Source organism: Protopterus annectens, chromosome 6.part0 (assembly GCF_019279795.1).
Source record: "Protopterus annectens isolate FY-2018-M chromosome 6.part0, PAN1.0, whole genome shotgun sequence".
NCBI lineage: Eukaryota > Metazoa > Chordata > Ceratodontiformes > Protopteridae > Protopterus > Protopterus annectens.
Window position 1 is genome coordinate 60,435,883 of NC_056737.1, and position 13,711 is coordinate 60,449,593.

Genomic DNA, 13,711 nt, shown 5'->3' on the forward strand with positions numbered 1-13,711 from the left:
AGTGGATCCCTGAGGAAGGGCTAGAAGATGAGAGGACACAGCAGTTGGTAATACCTAGAGCCTAACATCTGGCGCTTCTAGCCATAGCCCATGATATTCCCTTTGCAGGTCATATGGGCATAAAACATACAAAGAGATGTATTATGCAGAACTTCTATTGGCCTGAAATTTCCAGAGATGTAACAGGTTACTGCAGGACCTGTGAGCAGTGCCAAAAGATAGGCAAGACAGGAGACAGGGTGAGAGCTCCTTTGATGCCTTTGCCTGTGATTGAGGAGCTATTTCAGAGAGTAACTATGGATATTGTGGGGCCATGGAGTACACCAATTTCCACAGGGAAAAAGTATATCCTAGTGGTAGTGGATTATGCTAAATGATACCCTGAGGCAGAAGCTTTGCCCTCCATTGAGGTGAAAAACATGGCAAATGCTTTGTTAGAGGTTTGTAGCATGGTAGGTTTCCCAAAAGAAATACTGACTGGCAGAAGTGCCAATTTCATGTCAGACCTGCTGGCTTTTCTGAAGAAGTACTGTGGGGTGAAGCACCTGAAGACCACCCCCTACCGTCCCCAGACTAATGGTCTTGTTGAGAGGTTAATCTCTACAATCAAGTCCATGCTACGGACATTTGCAGACCAGTTTAAGAGGGAGTGGGACAAATATTTGCCCCATCTGTTGTTTGCTTATAGAGAGGTTCCCCAGGAACCTATGAGTTTTTCACCCTTTGAGTTGCTGTATGGCATAGGGTGAGGGGACCTCTAGATTTAATTTGTGATGAGTGGGAAGGTGAGTGTGAATCTCACAAGGAGTCAAGGAGTCTGTCGTGGCATATGTCCTAAATCTCAGGACAAGGGTCAGGGACCTCATGGGCTTAGCCCAGGAGAACTTGGCAGAAGCTCAACAACAGAAAAAGGTCTGGTATGACAGGTATGCTCGAACTAGGGAGTATGCTGTAGGGCAGCAGGTAATGGTTCTCATTCCTCTCAGACACAGCAAGCTGCAAGCAACTTGGGAAGGACCCTACAAGGTGGTAAGAAAGGTAAGTGATGTTAACTACATGGTAGAACTACTAGGCAGGAGGCAGGAGCACAAATTGTACCATTTTAACATGATGAAATCTTATCATGATAGGGAGGCCTTTGTGCTGAGTATATGCAGTGAAGTGCAGGAGGAGTCGGAGGGAGATCTGGTGACTGATCTCCTCAGTGAGGCTCAGACTGACACCTCACTGGAAGGGGTAGGAATGTCCCAGCAACCATCTCCTACCCAGTTTTGAGAAATCTGAGCAGTGTTACAGGAGTTTGGGGGCATGTTCAAGTGCAGCACCAGGTGGATACAGGCCTCCAAAGGCCTATTAGGCAGGCCCCTTATCGGGTGCCTGAGAAAGTCAAACAGACTCTGAGAGAAGAGATGCAGGAGATGTTGGAACTAGGGGTAATTTAAGAGTCCAACAGTCCCTGTGTCTCCCCAGTGGTGCTGGTGCCAAAGATGGATGGCAGCACCAGGTTCTGTGTGGACTACAGAAAATTAAATAGTCACACAGAGTCAGGTGCTTACCCCAGGCAGCTGGGTGGGGCTAAGTATCTTACCACCATTGATCTTACCAATGGTTACTAGCAGGTGCCCTTGACTCCCAGTGCTAGAGACAGGTCAGCCTTTGTGACTCCTTTTGGCTTGGATGAGTTCACAAAGATGCCCTTTGGGATGAAAAATGCCCCAATGACTTTCCAGAGGCCAGTAGATCATATCCTAGCAGGAGGGATTGCCCTTGCTTACCTAGATGATATTGCCATCTACAGCAATTCCTGGCAAGAACACCTTCAACATGTCAGGGAGGTGTTGGGCACACTACAGAGGGTAGGGATGACCATTAAGCCCAGCGAATGTCAGGTGGGTATGGCAGAGGTCTCCTACCTGGGAGATAGAGTGGGGAGTGGTAAGATCAGACCTGCCAAAGTGGAAGCCATTAAGGCATGGCCTGCACCTGTTAGCAAAAAGCAGATGAGGGAATTCTAAGGGACAGCAGGGTACTACAGAAAGTTTTCCCCAGTTATAGTACCATAGCTGCTCCCTTCACAGACATGACAAGGAAAAACAGGCAAGATAAGGTAGTGTGGACCACAGCATGTGAGCAGGCATTTTAGAAGCTTAAAGAAGCTTTGAGATGACCCCCTGTGTTAGCCAGTCCAGATGACAGCAAATAATTTGTTTTGCAGGTGGATGCTTCGAACCATGGGTGGAGGCTGTACTTAGCCAGATTTCTTCAGAGGGAGAAGAACACCCAGTGGTTTATCTCAGTTGTAGGCTCCAACCCAGGGAGCAGCTATGCAGCTGTAAAAAATGAATGTCTAGCCATAGTGCGGGCACTGCAGAAACTTCAGCATTATCTGTATGGAAGGAAATTTACTGTAGTTACAGATCACAATCTCCTAACATGCTTACACCGAGCCAGACAGAAAAATGCTAAGAGGAGCCTAGGGTTGCAAGCATATGATATGTCAGTGCAGCACCGCAGTAGGATTAGCAATGCCAATGCAGATGGACTCTCAAGATAGGGAATGGGGTAAGGTATATTCAGATAGACCTAACCCTCTCAAGTAACGCTTCTCAAGGGATACTTGAAAAACTAGCTTGAGTTCTCGTGGGGGGGTGTGAAAGACTGAAAGGCTGCCAGTCCAGCTAGATAGAATTTTGTAGATAATTCTATTGGCCGGATTCACGAAGGCTAGAACGGAGTCTTAGAGTAGAGTAAGGTTCCATGCAGCCATCATGTCCGACGAGCGATCCAGGAACAGCCTGCAGGGGCATGTAAGGGAGCTCCTAAAATGGCTCTTACACAGACAGGGCTGGGATATGCAAATTACCTCAATCGCAGGTGAAAGGCATGCAAATGAGGTAGATTTGCAATTCAGGAAACCCGAACCTGTCCAAGTAAGAGCAGTGTTATTTGCAGAAATGTACTCAGTTGACAACTGAGTACCATTCTGCAAATAGAAAAACGGAGCCATGACAGCTCCAAATAAAGGTTGCATCCAGTGCAGGAAGCATGCCAATGGCCAAATATATGGCCAAGTGAAATGTTTCCTGATGCAATATGAAAATAAAAATATATATATTTTTTTCGTCGATTTCCGATGTTTAAGCATAGCACAGTGCCGTGCAAATGGGCTGCGCTCTAAAACCCAGAATACTAAAAATTAAAACCCACAAATGTGGATTTTATTAAAATTGTTAATGTACAATGCAAGGGAATGGCAGGCTGAAGACAACATGGCCACCGAGTAGAGGTTGCTAAGGGGAGAAGCTCAGTCTAAGACATGTAACCAAGCATTAGTAGGCAATCCTATGTAAATGAGGGTTAGGATAGTGACTCGCAAGTTTACATAGCAAATGAGCACAGTCAGTGGAGTGTAGGAGTAGGATAAGGGGAGTAACAGAGTAGAAGATAGGTGACATCATGAGGGGGGTATGTATGAAAGAAGTGAAGCTCATTGGAGCAGAGTGGCATGTGTCAGCTGTCATTTACACATCATGGAAAGAGGTGTGTCAACAGGTAGGCTAGGGAAAGGCAAGAAATAGAAGGTGTATGCCGTGGATAACACCAAAGTTTCTTGCTGAGCGTGCATGCGCGCGTGTGTGCGTCTGTAAACCCGAGTAAGACAGAGTGCATGTGTGTAAGCGTGAGTGCACGGGTTTAAGCCGGAGTAAGCATGTATAAGGCTGTTTAAAGAGTTGTAACTGTAGTTCTGCTGGTGTGCGTGCGTTTTAACCCGAATAAGCAAGTTTTAGTCCGTGTAAGCATGTGTGCGCGTGTGTTAGCTGCTGTGCGTGTGTTTGCGCTTGTGTGCACGGCACTCCCCCCCTGAGGAAACAGAAAGGAAAAAGGAAGCACAACAAATAGTAGGAAGCTACCAGGGAGTACTAGCAGAGCTAGCAGGTGAAAGCAATCAGAATTAGGCAACTACACAGGCAGTACACTAGCCCAGCCCAGCCTAGCACTTAAAACTCTGCAAACAACAGTCCATTGTGTTTCTCACAACAGACACTGCAGTAAGCTAATAGAAGTGAAAACTGAAAAAGCTTTACTAAGAGAAAGAAATGTTAGGGGCTGCCATTGCTGTTATAAGGCGACATATGCAACTTGCTGAGGTTGGTGACAATGGAAATGCTGCTGGACAACCCACAGTGAGGAGTGGACAGAGACCTCCTGCAGCAAATTGTTGAGCTGTGCAGGCCACGCCTCATACACAGAACCAACAGAGGGGAACCCATCCCAGTGGAAACCAAGGTATGTGTTGGCCTAAGAATATTAGCAACAGGTACCTTCCAGAGACCAACCGGTGATATGATGGGGATATCACAGGCATCAGCATCCAGGGTACTACACCAGTTCCTGGATGCCATGTCAGCACATGTCGGTGATCATGTATATTTCCCCAATTCCCGTGAGGTATTGGCCAGCAATATGCGTCTCTTCCAGAAATAGCGGAATACCCTGAGGTAGTGGGTGCAACAGACTACACGCACATATGCATAAAAGCACCAGCCGGTGAGCGGGGTAGGGTCTATGCAACCGCAAGGGCTTCCCCTCCATCAACTTCCAGGTCATGTGTGATGCCCAGGGCATAATACTGAATGTGTGTGCAGGCTGCCCTGGAAGCCTGCACACACATTCAGTATGTGTGTGTGTGTGCAGGCTTCCAGGGCAGCCTGCACACACATTCAGTATGTGTGTGCAGGCTGAATGTGTGTGCAGGCTGCCCTGGAAGCTACCATGATTCCCATATCCAGCATCTGACGCAGCTGTACCAGACATCTGCCAATGGGGACATCCCACATGGTCACCTAGTGGGGGATTCTGGCTATGCACTGGAGCCGTGGCTGATGACACCCATCAGAAACGCACACACACCTGAACCGGAACACCATAATGAGGCACACGCACAAACATGTAATGTAATAGAGCATGTGTTTGGGCTGCTCAAGTCATGGTTCCGGTGCCTGGACACATCTGTTGGAGCCTTGCAGTACTCACCAACTACATGTACCCAAATTGTCATAGTATGTGCTATGCTACATAATATGATCCTGTGAAAACAGCTGCAGCAGGACCAGCATAGGCCTGGGCCAAACAGCCCCCCACCATTGCCAAGGCCATCACAGGCAGAGTGTGACTCAGAGGAGGAACAACCTGAGCCTGCCCCAGTAGGCAGAAGGAGGTGTGCCCAGTATGCTTTGGCCTTGGCAAAGAGGCAACGCATAGCACATACACTGGCTCAGTAGGAACTCTGGAAATTATACCTCTCTCCGACTTACACATATAGTAAAAGGGATGCCTAAGTTGACACTACCTGCTTTCAAACATGTACAGGGAGTGTAGTATGTGCATCTGACATAGGCAGCCCTGCAGCACCACCTAAGGCATGATTGCCATGTGTTAAGCAATGTAAACCGGTGCTAAACAGCATTTACCACCATGTAGTATATGCAAACAAAATCGCACACACCAACTAGCACAACTGTGGTCAATGTTCAGTAATATTGGGCAACGTCCAGCAATGTTGGTGAATACTGAGCAATGTTGGACAAGCCTGGTCTAAGTAGGGCATAGCTGAACAAAAGCCAACATGCTCATATTTGCTTAACTGGCTCTTAAGCAGTCTGGTCTGCTCATTATGAAAATATAAACAGTGATGGGCTTCGAACCCAGGATACTGTGCACTATAGCCAAAGTACTGAACCACTAAACTATAACAGTATTGCAGTGGACAGCCTGTATGAAGGAATGTTGATAGGTCTATGCAAAGTATTTCATGGAAACCCTTCAGGCACAGCATAATCCTTGTCGAGTTATGACACAAAGGTGAGTCCTGCAGTGAGAACAGAACCTGACTTCCAACACACACAGTATAAATGTTAATATCGGTCATGTTCGCACACATCAACAAATGTAGTGGACCTCAGATAGCAACATACTGAAAGGTCACAATGGGCATGCTCACACACTTAAATAAATGAGACAAATGTCAGGCAACAAAACACAGAATGGCTGAACTGGGCATGCTCACACACTTAGGCCATGTCTGAGTACAGCAGTGGACCACGCATATCTGGCAGTTAAATGTGTTAACCCAGGAACCTGTCACTATACAGCAATCCGCCCTGTGCACACAGCTATATGACAACAGACACATCTATAATATAGTGGAACTCTGTCATAATCAAATATGTTCTGCAGATACCGAAGTTGTTCATAGAAACTGGTAAAGCAAAGATGATAAAGACCTGCAAACAGTATCAACAATAAACATTGTGCATCTTGAACATTAGCATAGGTTCAGAGGTCGATACTAGGCTATCTGCCCTAGGGCATATACAAGCCTAGCCAGAGTGTGTTTAGCATTCGCAACCCTGTCAGATTACTACACTGTGTGTGTGAATAGTAGGTCACACAAGATAGCCCATGTACGTTTAGGCTAGTGTGCCTCTGTCTAGCAGGGACACAAAAGATATCCCAGGGGTAAACATACGATCACCCATACAGTCATCAAGATGTCTCCTGTAGGTGGTCAGTGGGTGGCTCTGCCTATGTGAAACTGGGATTACATTCTGGAGTGAGTAGAGCCTCTGGGATAAGAATTTGTCCCTCCACCATGTCCTATTAATATCTGTGTTGAGGTATACACCCCTGGAGTGTGTAGCTCCAAGGGAGTTGGATATCCTGAGGTGGAGCATGTCCAGTAATACTGGGTTGGGTATATCTGTAAACAACAGGCACACATCATATCTGAGTAGGTGGTAAGTGACTGAGTAGAGCTGGAGTTATTGCATCTGAACTGTGCAGGGCATCTGTGTGAGTCCCTAGATCTGCTTGGTGAGGAACTTCTGTGGCCAGTACAGTTGCTGCAGGTGTCGGGTAAGGTACACCCCAAATGTGGCATTGTAACCAAGCATGGATGTGATGAGTATAGGGGCACAATGACCTCACTCGATCTAGATGTGAAACCATATGGGATAAGGTGGCCCACATAGAAGGTGTGTCCAACCACTTTGGCAACGTGAATGTCAAAGGCGACAGTACGAAAAAGTCATGTCCCCAAACCCCTAACAACTCCTACCGTATGTAATGGAGTACTACCTATGTGGTAATGTGTGGGTATGTTGTTATTCCCAAAGGGGATGACTATGCAACTAATGGCATTTAGCTATAGGCCATGGTTCAGACACCAGTCATCCATCTCTGTGAGACCCTGTTTGAGTATGCATGTGGCAGCTGGAGAGTTGATCATGGCACCCAATTTGCAGTCAAGTGCAAACATGTTCAGCCATATTCCCCCTGTGGTAGCCTGTACATCAGACAAATATATACCGAACAAGAGAGGTCCCAGGACCGAGCCGTGTGGGATGCCACATGTAACTGGTGTATAGTCAGACATGGCACCTGCAATTCTGACCATGTGGGTGCTATCCCTGATCCAGGTATCAATCCATCATGTGAGATATGTTTCCATATCGATGCTGGTGAGCCTATGCATAATGGCCCAGTGGGTTATTGTGTTGAAGGGTTTTGCAAGGTTCAGGTAGGCTGTGTGGACAACCGTCCCTATGTTGATGGACCTGTTAGCTGTTTAAAGAATACAAACAGATTCAAGAGGCAAGATCTACCCACAACAACACTGAAATGTGTAGGGCACAGTGTCTGTAGGTTCCCGATGTCTATGTGTATGAGTCCCATGACAATACGCTCCATAGCTTTGCAGAACAGGCTAGTTAGGCTTATAGGGCAATATTGTCTTTGGTCCGTTGTGGCACCAACTCTGTGGAGCGGGACCACTGTTGCTGTATGCCATTCCTTGGGTGCATATCCTGTGGTATCTCAGATATTGAACACTGATGTAATGTGAGGGTTACGTCTGTCATGATACTCGTGTAAGATGCAGGCTGGGACACCATCTGGTCACATTGATACTGTGATGTACGCTTTGGGGAGGGCAGCACTCACCTGTTACTGTGGATGTTAGAGAGGTTATACTATGTTGGGATGGATAGTTGCTCCTTAGGGGGGATGGGTGGGAGACATCTGCATTGAACCTGTTTGCCAGGATGTTGGCAATGCCAGTGGGTTCAGGGTAGGTTTAGTCAGTATGCAGTAACTCACAGCATATCAGTGAGTGTCCACCCAGGTTCCTGACATAACTGAAGAAGGCCATGTGATAGTCCTACATGTCTGTTGCAATTGTCCAGTAGAAGTGGCCCTTAGAAAAGTTCATGAGTGATCGTAGCTGTCTGCTAGTACAGATCACAGATGCCTTCCCAGTCTGGGATTCTGGTCTATCATGTAGTAGCTTCCTCCTGATGTTGTAAAGCTTATTAATGGCTGGGGTGTACCAGAAAGGTCCCCCTGCCATTGGAGTAGTGAGTCCTGTTGTTATTTGGGATAGCACAATCCATGCAGTCCACTAGGTGTCCATAGAATGTGTATGTAAAGAATGCAACAGTGTGAGCCATATTTGTGACTGTCTCAGGGTCCTGAAGGATACCACCTTGCTTCGGTGAAGTGAAACATTGGCTCATGAGAAGATCACCAAGATTACCCAGGATGGGTGTGTGGAGGGTATATGTATGTCCAGTGAGATACATGTATGTTCTGACCTTACCAATGAGGGGTATATTGCTGGTGTGGAACATAGAGTCCCCATGTTGGTGATGATCAGGTCCAATATGTATTCCCCCTTGTGGCTGTGCTGACTGGTTGTGCCATAGCATATGAGTCTACAAATTGTAGCGACTGTTGGGTGAGGGTGTAGGAGCTTAAGTAGTATCCCCAGTCAATATTTGTGTATATGAAGTCACACAATATAATGGTGTTTGTGGAGACCTTCATATTCTCCATAGTTCCCACAAAAGCCAAGTGTGGCTCCTGAGTTTGGGAGTGTGCTCTGTAGCAGGCAACAAACTGAAAGGCAGTATTGCACAATGGTAGTTGTATATGTATGGTCTGTGATGCTTTGTGCAGTGCTACTAACCTGTAGGTGTGTGTATCTGTGATGTATATGGATACTCCCCCTAGTTGTGTTGTCTGTTCCAAGTCTTGTTGTCAGACAGCATGGTATGAAACATAACCTGGTAGTGCTGGTGTGCATAAGTGAGCCTGAACCAGGCGTCTGTTAGTGCACAGATATCGCTATTCTCCATACTGAGGAGAGTCCTGAGTGGCCGCAATATGAGGTTAACACATCTGTTGTTGAGCAGCATTACCCTTAGTTTCATTTAACCTGTAATGTCTATGGAGGTGGGTTTGTCTTCTGAGCCCTGCTTAAAAAAGGCACTATGGTGGTAGCAAGAGCCAGCATTCCAAAGTCCAAGGGTGACAGGTGCAAGCTGTCCATAGTGAAGCTACGTGGCATGTTGAGCATGTCACCATAGGCTGACAGACACTGTATCCCATAAAAATTAAACAAATTTGTTAGGCAACTGTTAAATGTGATATGTGTGTCCGTATACTGTGACATCATAATTGGTGGGTGTAAGATGCTAGACAAGGTCAGGGTCATACTGGCCTGGGCTACATGATCAGAGTGTTCCTCCATGTATCATGTCATGTGGTCCAGGGAGTAACATCTGAGGTTATACGCACCAGCATGGACAATGATGGTGCCAGTCCTGTACTTGCTTTGGAGGGACCTGACTGCCTGTGTTATGCGGCAGATCCTGGCACCCAACAGACAGCCCAAAGTGACTATTCCCTTGTTAGAGCTGGTGAGTGGTACTTCAGTGTGTCTGACAATAAGAGTCACCTATTACAAGTGTATTAGGTGTGTTGTTTAGCCCAAAGGGCAGTGACTGTGTGGCACACTGACATTGTGAACTATGTGATATGTGGGTATTGTAGTGTGTGTGTGTCTGCTTTGGAGGTCTCAGCTGCTTAGGCAGAGTACATTTACAGCATCCAAGTATGTCTATGTGTGATAATGTGGTTTGAGTGCTGTTGCTAGAGGATATATGAGACTGATATGTGGTGTGTGTGGTTACCTTCACCACCTGATAGACTGTGCCAGTCATGGGTCGAGAGAGTTCAGCACCCTGTATGTCTATATAGGTAAATCTCACACATATATCTGAGTTTGTTGGGAGGAGGAGAGGGTTGTCTGTGTACATGAGGCAGATGTGACATTGTGTCAATATCACAATATCCACCAGCTGGACTGGAGAGTACACACGAAACCAACCCCTGGACATGCCAGGATATTATGATGACATACTCTGTAGCCTCATCACAAAGGATCAGTAGGGTGTTAAGCATGTAAAAGAGTATAACAGGGATTAGTGCTCATGTTCATTGGTGTTTTGTAAAGAGTAGATGAGAAGGAGTCCAGATTGAATCATGACACCTCCTTCAGCTATGTCATAAATAGCAATGTACACCCATATATGTCCTGAGTCAGTGCCAACTGTACCTGAGTGACAATGCCGACATCATGACAGACAGGCCCATATGTACATACCCACCTCCCACTGACAATAGTCCATATCATCATACCAGGATATATCACATGTAGAATGGATGAGCAGCTACCCCTACTGCCAAAAGCATGGCAGCAAGTGGAATACATTGATTCCCAATATGTGTCATGCACAAACTACAGAACAAACAGATCCTGCACCTGAACAGTCAGCTGAGCCTCACCCCCTACACAGGATGTGGAACTGTTGAATGTGTCACAGCTACATATGGCACTCCCCACAATTGTTGGTGCACAACACACCATGGGAAGTCAAGTCCAGTACGCCTATGAAGTCTGATCTGCAAGGTCATGGAGTCCATCATGGTTGCAGTCATAAACAGAGCTATTGGAAGCTGACATACACACAACCCTACCAACTGTGGTATGTTCATGTGCGGATCATGGTTCCCAAACATGCTAGGCTGTTTGCAAGGCAGCCACCCAGGACATACATCAATGAACACATCTACCCATGTGTCACATAGACTTTGAATAGCCCTTTATCAACATCCCAGACACATGTAGTATCCACAAAACCAACAAGCTGTGCATAAATATGTGTTGACATATGATGGAATGTCAATGTGTCCACAGATAGATCACACAAAGTAAGGATTCTGAGGTCTTGTTCAAGCTGTTGAAACCTGCTGACCCACATGGACCATTCCTCGAATGGCAAAAAACAAAGTATACACACATCACTATGTCCAGTCTGATGATGTCACCATCCTATAAATACAGCAGGAGAAGGGAAACTAGCCAGTAAAGCAAATAGCTCGCTGTGTAAATGCGTCTTTCTCTAGTATCATAACATAGTTAGGTAGGGGTTTGAATCCTGCAAACAGTGAGTGTGTGTGTGTTGGGGGAGTGTGTGTATGTGTGCAGTTTCCTTTGAGAGGTGTCCCCTTTTTGGAGACTGGGAAAACTCAATAAAAGATGTACATTCCTCTTTGGAAAGTCTGATGATGTCACCATCCTACAAATACAGCAGGAGAAGAAAAAACAGCCAGTAAAGCAAATAGCACACCATGTTAATGTGTCTCTCTCTAGTATCATAACATAGTTAGTTAGGGGTTTGAATCCTGAAAACAGTGCGTGTGTGTGTGGAGGGGGTGTGTGTATGTGTGCAATTGTCTTTGAAATTAGTGCCCCTTTTGGAGACTGGGAAAATACACTAAAAGAGGTACATTCCTCTTTGGAAAGACTGATGATGTCACCATCCTACAAATACAGCCGGAGAAGGGAAACTACCCAATAAAGCAGATAATGCGCCGTGTTAATGCATCACTCTCTAGTATCATAACATAGGTAGGGATTTAAATCCTGCAAACACTGACTGTTGGTCAATGCGGTGTGGGTTTTGCTTTTACTATGGTATGACATAGTATGATTACAACAGTAAGTGCATTGCACACATCAGGCATTTGCGTGGCAAATATATATGTGTACATGTCCCCTCAATCAGTACATAGGTGTAAAGCCTGCGTTCTACATGAATACATTTGTTTTCATTGACAGGTTGTGCCGCTGCTTCTCAAATCGTAGGTCACATATGTATGTATGTGACAAGGCCGTCCACTATTGTGTTCTGTGGCCAAGGTCATCTGTGGAACACACACCCATGACAGTTACTTAAGAGTAGTGTGAGTGAGGGTATATGCCTGGGGTATACGTCAGACATGGTCATACACAACAAAGACTGCCAAGAATGGACAGTCTTTATAGATGTATGACTGCCTTGTGGATATGCATTCAGGCCTCTAATGTCTTATGTGATACACCTTGGGACTCCACAATACCTATGGAAATGTGGATACCAAGGGACACATGACATAACATGAGGCTGTATGTACACATTGGTACCCAACATACATGTTGAGGGCTACCACCTGTGTGGTACTGACGGGATAGTATGTATAGTACATGAGGATGACTATGCCATAGTCGGCTTACTGCTATACAGCAAGTATCAGACAACAGGTATCTGTCTGTATGATACCCTTGTGTAGGATATGTGTCCCATCCAAGGAATGCATTGTAGGCCAATGCATGCATTTCCAGATTTGAATTGACACATCCCTAGTGTGTCTGCATGTACCTAAGGGGGCTATATGCTAAACAGGTGTGGTCACAGGAATGGGTGGCAGTCATTACCACTGTTTAGTGTTATAGTGTAGCACCAGAAGGATCCAGTTGTTACTGAGTTCCCTACTACTGTGTGTCATTTGTCAGGACATCATCCAATGATTGCTTATAGTCATGCTGTTGAGGTTGTGTATACTACCAGACCGCAAATCATTGACAGATATTAATGGTATCACCCACAGCATAGTGTCAACCCATGTCATACACGCGTCTACCCATGTTAGTACATAACTGTAGTAGAATGTATACTGGCCATTGAAAGATACTATGAGATGTTAACAATGTGTACGACAGGGTATTCCACATGTCCCATGTATCCACTATGCACGTACATGCAGACAGTGCGCATCCACCATGTTCACAGATGTACACTTGCTAATCTGTATGGCACACATCACACACGTACTGCCCACTCAATAACACATGCTGGCAACACATTACACTTCAGCGAAGTGGCACATGGGTGGACAATACATACTCAGACCTAATAGTGGTGTAAACAATGCTACATTGACAATCAGAGCTTTGATGCATAATGTCTGCTCAGATATACCTAAAAGGATGTCGTTACACTTCCTTGTTGACAAATTGCTATTATTGCTACACTGCTATAGTGTCACCCTATGCATCAGCACCATGTTAGCCTGTCCCTCCGTCAATGATGCAGATGACAGGAGGTGACACAGGTATCATCATATGCACAGGGCGTTTTGTTGTTTGCCAGAGCCTGACATTGACCCATCCAATCGACATGTCTGTGTGTGTGTGTGTGTGTGTGTGTGTGTGTGTGTGTGTGTGTGTGTGTGTGTGTGTGTGTGTGTGTGTGTGTGTGTGTGTGTGTGTGTGTGAGGGACAACAGTACAGCATGTGCCAATGTTGATGTAATGTGTGTGTATGTGTGAGCCCTAGTTGTTTGGTTGTTGTGGCTGCCATATACAGTAGTTTGTGGGACAGCCACAGACTGTACCTGCTAGGCTGTACAGATCACTGTCTCTGGCCATGGACACAGTACCTGTGCCTGGCAGGGGTGCTACGGACAGTATCGGGTACCAACCCTGACTG